Source organism: Aptenodytes forsteri, unplaced genomic scaffold (genome assembly GCF_000699145.1).
Source record: "Aptenodytes forsteri isolate BGI_AS27 unplaced genomic scaffold, ASM69914v1 Scaffold54, whole genome shotgun sequence".
Lineage (NCBI taxonomy): Eukaryota > Metazoa > Chordata > Aves > Sphenisciformes > Spheniscidae > Aptenodytes > Aptenodytes forsteri.
In genome coordinates this window covers 4,756,905-4,766,259 of record NW_008796044.1, presented here as the reverse complement: position 1 = coordinate 4,766,259, position 9,355 = coordinate 4,756,905, and positions in this window count along the sequence as shown.

The window sequence follows — 9,355 nt, the reverse complement described above, 5'->3', positions numbered from 1 at the left end:
CAGATCACCCTGTCCTTCAAAACAGCTTATGGAAAGGTAAATAATGAGAACAGAAGGAAGGGGAAATAAGAGCCTACATTCCTTCGTCAGAAGTCAGAAGACTTAGTGTTTGGAAAAAAAGATTGGAAGCTGGGAAGATGATGCAAAACTGTCTCTTCCACCTACAGGAAAGTGCTCTAACCATCCGTTCCCTTCAACTGGTATAATTTAATTGGCACTGCATGCATTATTGTAAATGGAGCAGCTTGACCAGGAAGGAAAAAGGACTTCTCTCCCAAACATAAAGCACCTAATAGGGATAAGTTAGGCATTTTACTGGGAGAAGAGAATTGGAATTTTGAATTTTTCTCACACTGAGCACTTAAGTTCTTCTACATTTGCAGAATCATTTTTGTTTAGTAAAATCTACAATTGTTCAAACAGGAAGGGGTGGTTTGGGGAACTCTCGTTTCCTTAGCAGCATTCCAGACAACATTTTTGTATAAGGTGTTGGCAATATGATTTAATTCATGTATGTGTTGCACCTTGTATACATTGTTACCCAGCCCAATACTTAATTTTCCCACTCAAAAAGAGGGAGAATATATTCATTTGGAAAAGAAGGGTCTAGAGCTAGTTACACTAAACTGTTGTAACTCTGGACTAAGTTTCAAAGGATGACAGCATGACTGGAAGATAAAAGACGACAAGAGATGTATCAAAAAAATGCGATTTTCTTAGTTGCACTCTTCAATATTTAGATGACCAAAGATATAGAAAAACCAAATGTTAAGGTGATACGAGTTTTCCCACCTCCTACTGCATCCCTTCCACAAAAAGTTGTTTAGATATATTAAAAGTCTATGTTCAATGAAAACTATATTCCCAGCTAGACTGCAGTCCAAGGGTCTTGTTACTAGCGCTTTTCAAAAATGTCTTGGGTGCAGTTTGGACAATTCAAAATTGATTTTGAAGTGTAAGGAAAATCAACCTAAAAGGTTTTCTAGTAAGTCACACTGACTATAATGGTTCAATGGGTAGCTCCTTTCATTCATTAACTTTTACAGCATGGCTCAAAAGTATAACCTAGATTGACGCTTCACTACGTTAATCCTTTTGACCAGGAGTTTTGGGGTAATTCTGCCTAAATTCTGGCACGGTAATCATGAACATCAAGCTGTCATAATTAAATATGTGGGAAGTCCCAAGCTGAGATATTCAATCCTTTTGTATAAATGTGTGTTAAGATCTGGATTCTGTTCAGATAAATATATATTTTATTTCAGTATGTTAATGATAAAATTTAGCAATCTATATTTATTTAGCAATGTATTTTCCATTTTCCTCCATATGTAGTCTATAAAAAATAAATACCAAACTCCATCTGGCTATCATTTCTTTATTTTACTACCATGATCTGAAGGCTGTGACAGAGTACAAAGGCGAAAGGCAAGTATGTTCTTATCATGTCTGTTTGCTACATACTTTTCCTGCCAAGAAAAATTGTTCTTAATGCTTAAAAGGTAAAAATCATATCTTTGCATATGATAAGTTACAAAATCAGTAATAGTCTATCATCTTTGACATAAATATTTACACCAAAATACAGAAACAACAGTTCCTCTTACCTTTTTCGTACCAAGTCAAGAATAAGGAATCGTTATTTCCAGGGTTCCAGTAGGAAATGAAAAATGAGTTAAGTCCGTTATTTCTGTGAAGAAAAGACTACTGTTCAGTTATATCTTGCCGGAGGGGATCTGCACCCTCAGCATCCCCCCCCACCATAAAGCGTAGTAGAAGTTGCCCTGGAGAATGTAGTCTCCAAGACACTTTATTACTAGACAGACACCTTTCATGCCATTTCCCTCCCTTGGTTATGGATATCTAAGAGAGCACTATAGATATTGCAAGAGACAGTGGAACTAGTACTGTAATTTTCCAATTACTTTTAAGCTGTGTTGCTGCTGAAAGAATTGGTCGTACTCTTTCCTTTTCTTCTCTGGCTTTGTGTTTCTGGGTCCATGGCTCTGTAGGTATTTCTGTTGGTCAAAAAGAGCTCAGGAACTCTTCGGGGTCAAAATCATTGTGATTGCATGAGACACGATTGTTGTGTGCAGAAGAAAGAATAGTCATTCTTTCTTCTTTTTTACAGAAGCAGTGCCAGCTTCTGCCACCTTAGTGATTGTGAAAGTATGGCATTATACAGTCAGTCCTGCTTGAATCCTCATTCTAGGGTTATTTGATATTTATATTCATTTATTCATTGCTCTCTGTCAGCTAAGGGGATAAAAAAAGAAAAGTCACTGGTTTTAAAGGCTCATTTTCTGTTTAGACTGCAAAGATGCACTTCACTTTTTATCTTCCAGGCCTTCTAATGCAAAGGACGGATTTTTTGTGAATGAAATTAAGTTTCTTATATCATCTGGTCTCTTCTGATTTATTTCTACATAAAGATGAGATAAAGACCATACAGATTTGTCCCTAAACAAAATGAGAGTAAAACAAAGTTGAAGTTAGCGTTTTATAAATGTTTCAGTTCTTTTCTAGGTCTCCACTATTGTTCTAGGGAAATACAATACTGGAAATAAAAAACTTAATACAACCTATTTACTCTATTTCAAGAGAAATGTAACTTGTTGACTTAGTGTTGTGCCCTTTCTCTACCTTCTAAAGCTAATTTTATTAGCATGGCTTCACAGCAGTGATATCTGTTAATATATGTGCACAGAGAAGAGTTTCATGTTGCTCTTCAAACAGTGACAGAACTCTTGTTTTTAAACTCAGTACTTTCTGGTTTATTGCTGGGCTGAGGCACTGCAAAAAGGTTGTCACTATAAGCCTTCACAAAGTTGTCATTCTCTCCACTTGACTCCATTTTGCTGTTAAAGTTTGTTGTAAGTAACTAAAGTATGGATCAGTTCCAAAACTGGCATGCTTCTCTGTTTGTAACTGATAAACTGAAAAGCCATCAGGGAAAAGTACCAAATTCTTATTAGGTCAGTGGTCTTGAAGCCATGAAGCATTATCTACTACCAATTTCCCAGAAAGTTGGGCTCCTGTGAGTTCAATAGAAACCTGACATTTTTCAGGAGAAAGTAATTTGAGGAAATTTCTTGGCTGTTTTGGGAAGCATTAAAGAATAAAAAGTGTTTGCTTTCCAGTAGAAGCTCTGTAGCAGAAGTGCCAGTGATCTCCCCGGGCTTTTGTGCACAGCTGGACTTTCATGCCCATCAGATTTATAAAACAAGTTGTTGCCAATTTTTTCCAAAAAGAAGCTTTAAATTGCCTCCTTGCATTCCAAATTTCCAATTTCCTAATAGACAAATTCCCAATTTGCTAAGGATTTTGCAAACAAATTCCAAAAATAAAAAGTAAATGTATGAACTGAACTTGCTGGATTCTGGAGTGCTAGATTCTCTTAAATTCCAAAATTTAATATTTTCTCTGTTAAACGCTGAAAGATAAGTAAAACTGATGCCATCATAGCTCTACATATCCACTCTGCTTTGATACTCTGGGATTCATAGTTTATGGGGTGAAAGTAAAACAGGAAAATCAGATGATGCATGAAATCCTTTTGGTTACTAAGAAAGAGCCACATTTTTGCAAACTTATGTGAAAATCTCTAGGAAAACATAATTTCAGTTCAAAACAATCTTTTAGCTTCTCTCATTTCCTACTGTATGTTATACAGTAGATTTCAAATAAAACCAGATTGTCAGAAGTTGGTGACATTTCTCATCACACAAAAAGAAATGTAAGTTACAAAACGGCAGATTGGCATTTTTCCCATCTTCTGTCTGCTTGCTGTCTGGAACAGGATCTGGCCAAGTGATCAATGCACCTGTCAGTTCCATATTAAATTACTATAGCTGAGGGAAGGCAGAAGCAATTTGCACCAAATGCTGCATCCCTGAGCAAAGGAGAGACCACATTCTCATATCCAGACCACTCCACTAGGCTATGTGTTGTTCTGTAGTCCACTCAAAACTAATATACTGATTCGTCAAGTTACAACGGGCTCAGGATGCAACCATATCAGTAGCTTTCCCCTCCCATACCCATTATGGGCCTTCAAGAAGACACATTTAAAAGGCTGTTGTGAAACATGGGAACTACAATTGAAGCAGTGGGGTTGGGGATTTTAATGTGTGTATTTTATATTGAGAAGGATACCACTCTGAGAACATCTCAAATTCTGTGAAATACAGTGAGCAGACTGCTTCATAAAATCCAGACATCTTGCTGTCCAGGCTGTCTTTGCTTCAGTATTTGTGTAATGTGTTACTTCAGTTCTTGATACAGATTCACAGAAAAACTTCATTAAAAAATAATTCCTATGAATGAAGTAGTTCTTCTGTGTGCTCAAGCTCTTCAGAAACAGCTGAAATAATTCACTCAGCCTTGCCTGACACCACCCACCTAGAACAACATCACACACACATAAGCATATATCTCAACTCATTGCATTTGCGTCTTTTCTGCTACAGAGGGGAATATGTGTATCTGAATTAGAACAGGTGGCCAAAACCAATTTTTCAGTGGCTAATATCACAAGAAATATCCAAGTCTGTTAAGGAGGATTCCCCCCCTCCCAGTATGTGCTTCCGAGGGGCTGCATGTCTATTCAGGAGGCTCAGAACGTATGCTGTGTGTGGAGAGCATGATGGCAGCAGGCCAACTCTTGCTCCAAATCACCCTAACATACCTTCAGGAGGTACCTGCAGGAGCTCTGTGGTGACCTGTGCCTGTGTGGCATCTGTCAGAGCAGGTAAAAAGCAGGACAAGCAGTCAGTGGGGTATGAGGGCAGAAGTAGACGTTCACATGTATGCTGCTGTGCATGGACTGGCGACAGGGCTAGAAGCTGCAGGGCCATGAGGATTGAGATGTTCTCTGTGTATGTTGGGGGCGGGGGGCAGGAATCAAAGTTTCAAAGCAGTGTTTCATTTTGCTTTAGAATTTTTCTCTGTTTATTGGTTGCAATAACATACCAAAATGGACAATCGAAATTTAAATCTAATTTACTTCCGAAATGAAAAGAGAAAACTTGTTAGTGAACTGTGACAGACCTGTGCATACCTGTCAGATATAACTTAATTTCAAATGATATCAGTGATTTCTGACCTAATGTACATGAGGTTGATTTACACTAACCCACTAATGACATAAACTATCCAAGTTTTTAACCATTCTGTTCCCACATGCTCTATAGTTAAATCAAAACTGGATATTCTTTTTAAGTGGCATGCCTTTATTTAAGCTGTTGGTTTAATGTGTTAACTTTAAAACCAGTCACATATAAAAATGCTTGAGCATCTCGGGATTACAGTGTAACAGGAACTTAGATGAACTGTATAATAAGATAGAAATATATAGCCTCCTATGATGGACACTATTTTTGATGAGATTTTGGAGTTCAGAGATAAATTGAATGGTAAGCTTAGCACTGTCTTGAGGAACCTTGAGTTGTAGCTTTGGGCTCAGGGAACTTGTGGCTTTGCAGCATTGTTTGTTTACTTCATAACTCATATTTGCCTGAATTTATATTTAATTAAAACCTTAGAGAAATGAGACTTCTGTCTGAAATGGCTTCTTTATAACCTGAGAAAGGGCTCTCGAGGAGGACTGGCTGTTTTGTGACACTAGCTTCCAAAATAATGACTGCTGTGTAATGCTATAGGGCATTTGCCAGCATGAAAAAATGTCCTTAATAGTTACGGAAAAAGCGTGTAGACAGCAGGGATTAGGAATTACATTAAGAAAACTATTACAGAAAAGATTTCTGTCTGTGCTTAATGTTCCACTGATTTCAGTAGGGTTTCTTACCACGCTTACATTTAAGCACAGGCATAAAACTTGAAGCATCAGTGCCTGGGAGTATCTTGATGAGGGATGAATAAGGATACAGATTGTCCCCTCACATGTATTTTTAAGTGTTGACAGTACTCTGTTGGGGTTACTGTAATTCATATCAGTATCAAAGAGTGGAGCAGTTAAGTTCCAAATCTTTTTATTGCAGTCTAGGAACTGGTAGTGATGGCAGTGAGTGCAATCACAGGGGGATGGACCTGATCAGAGCTGCAAAACCACTGCTCCTACCCCAGCCCCAGTGACAATTCTGTACTAGTAAGAATATGTGCAGATAGGGCTTGCACTGTATTTTATAGGATTGTTGTGTTGGTAAAAGGCAAAGGAGGGGCTAAACAGCTTGTAGATTTTACTTTAGAGAAATCTGGGAAAGCTAATTGCTCACACAGTTAGTAGTAGTAGAGCAGAGAAATTAGAGAAACATTTTATAGGAAAAGGTCCTCTTGTACCAACGCACACATTTCTACTATTTGAGCGAAGGGAACAGCTTACCTGGTAAGCAGTTGTGGTAACAAGTTCTTACTCCTTCAGGTTGGCCCACTGCCAGAAGACAGACAAGACACATTTGGCCCATATGTCCAGGAAAAGCTTCTTTTGAACCTTCAGGGCTGATGTACTTTTAACCTCTGTTGTACATAAAAACATTTTCTGACCTCCTGCTATTCTCTTCCTCCCTCTACCAGCACTCCAGCACACCAATCTTTTTAGTCATCAGTGGGAATTTTAATTGCTTGGAGTTTCTGATCCTCATTTTATATACATATACTTTTATTTGCCTGATATGTTTGATGCACAGCTTGTTCTGCTTGTTGCCGCTGCCTGTGTGGGAAGTTTCCAAAACAGCCCTGTACTTTACAATTTCAAATACCAGGTTCTGTTCTTGCCTGTTGATTCAACCAGTGTATTTTTATTTTTAACTCAACAAGCAAATGGTCTAATTTTCAGAATTACTGATCATCATCTAATAGCGAGTGGCTTGGCAATTCTGAGTCATTGGAATATAGGAAAGTCAGGACAGTAGTTTTGGAAAGTCCTGAATGATGGATGGGCAAATAAAAAAAAGCTTAACAGGAGTCAAGGGAAAAGAATCAATAAAAAAGAAGCTGGATTTGTATACCAGTCCTAGCTGCTTAGTTCTGTTGACTCAGGAGATATAAAGAGGTAGCACAAATATCCCATGTAAGTTCAATTAGTTCAACAATAATGAACAACTCATCTCTGAGGCAAATGCCAGCCCTGAGACGAATATTGGAAGGACAATGCCAACTCCACCATTTCCACTGTGAAAAAAATGGTGTCCTTCTCTGTAACAGCTGGAAGAAACAAATGGGATGAATCTACGACCTGGGGGAGGTGATGGAGTGCATGTTCAACAAGTCTGCAGATGGCACCAAATTGTGAGGAGCAGTTGGTACGCTCAAGGGCAAGGGTGCCATTCAGATGGATCTAAACAGGCTGCAGGAATGGACAACTGGGACCTTATGAAATTCATCAAGGACAAATGCCAAGTGCTGTACCAGGGAAGGAAGAGCCTTCTGCAGTTGATCCAGGCTGGGGAGCAGCTCTGCAGGAAAGGCCTTGGGGTTCTGGCAGACAGGGAGCTGTTGAAGAGCTGTTGAACAAGAGACAATGGACATAAACTGAAACAGAAGTGGTTCAGACTGGACATAAGGAAAGCCTTTCGCACCGTGAGGACAGTCGGGCACTGGAACAGGTTGCCCAGAGAGGCTGTGCAGTCTCTGTCCTTGGAGATTTTCAAGACCAGATGTAATAAAGCCACCTGTTCTTACCTCAGAGCTGATCCTGCTTAAAGCAGGAGGTCAGATTAGAGACCTCCTGTGGTCCCTTCTGACCTCAATTATCCTACGATCCTATGATAGAAAAAGATTAAGAGATATAAGAAAATGTAGAAATAAGTGAAACACTATTTTATATTTATAAGGAGCAAATAGCCAGGGGGAAACCCAGTAAGAAAAGATGAAGATGAATGATGCTGGCACTACCAGTAGTCTAAATGAATTTATTTGGCCCATTATTCATGAGAAAGGCTGAAGAAGGTCAAATTCTGGAAACTGGAGTAAGTGAGATGTAAAAAGGTTTTACGATTATGCTGGAGCAGACAGGCAATTAGAAGTATTAAAAGCTGACAAGGCACAAGGTCAAGATGAATTATATATTTCAGTATTCTAGCAGGAGTGGGAAGAGAAATATTTTGAGCAGCACACGCTTTGCAACAGTGGAGCTGTAAAAGATGAGTGTAGGTCTGAAGAACCTAAAATGAACAAACATGCCTTTGTATACAAGGGGGCTTTATTTTGCCCAAGTTCAGTTTCCACAGGAAGACAGCTGGAAGGGAAGAGTTTTTGAAGAGGAGAAGGGTCCAAATGAAAGCAAAACATGTTCCTCTGTGTGACGTTCTGTATATTTTCTCAGATTAATCAATCTAAATTGTAAATCAATAGTCTTGCGATAGTTTTACTGTCCCTTGCAAGAACAGGCAATACAGGCACACATAGCCCAGTGGGTGACAGCAGCAGGTATTTTTTATCCCCTCCCAGGTGTGTGAACATCTAAGAGGCATTATGAAGAGCTGCTTGATTCACATCAGTGAAGCAGTAGCTTTAGATTTTCTCCCTGAGGACCTAGAGCACCATAGCTCCTGGACTATGGGGGACTACACTTTCTTCGATTACCTAAAGGAAAAATAAACAGGAACCAAGTCTGTGCATGACTGTTTCAAGTCTTTACTGGGTAGTTAGCTGCAATATAAATGCAACTGTGTACACTGCTGACAGTGATACACAAAGGCAACAGATAAGAAGCAGAAAAATAGCATAAAGAGACACAGTGAAAGTACAAGATAACCAGCATCCGTAAACAGTCCTCTATCTGAAAACAAGTTAAATAACATTAGTGTAAATGAAGATCCAGTTAACTCAATAACTAAAATATTAACATACGTAATATTTATCTATCTTTTCATGCAAATAGATGTAAATAACACTGTAAGAGCAAACCTCTGCCTTACAGAGATATTTCATCATACTGAGATGTAAGCAATGTTCAACACGTTATACAATTTTCCTTTACAAAGGCATTTCAAGGCTTTTTGGGAGCCAGGCACTGAGTGGAACGTGCAAATACCTATTATACTCACCAAGTCTCTAACTATTCTGCAGCAGGCAGTGCTCCTCTCCATTTACACACGGCCTGCGTACTTCGTAAGGGTACTGTTCATTTCAACCTGACTTTTAAGAGCACAAAAGGAATATTATGTATCCAGTCAATGTGAACTAGATGCATAACACTAATTTGAACCTTTACTTGTACTTTTGACATCCCCTCTCTTCGTTACCTACTCATTGCAATTAAGTGGGGAGCTTTGCACAATATCCTCCTCCCTCCTGCTGAGAACTGTTCTAGTTTATTCTATCAGGAGAAAAGTACAGCTTCTTCAGCTTCTAGAAACCCAATTCATGAAACTGTGACCACGGGGGAATTCCTGCT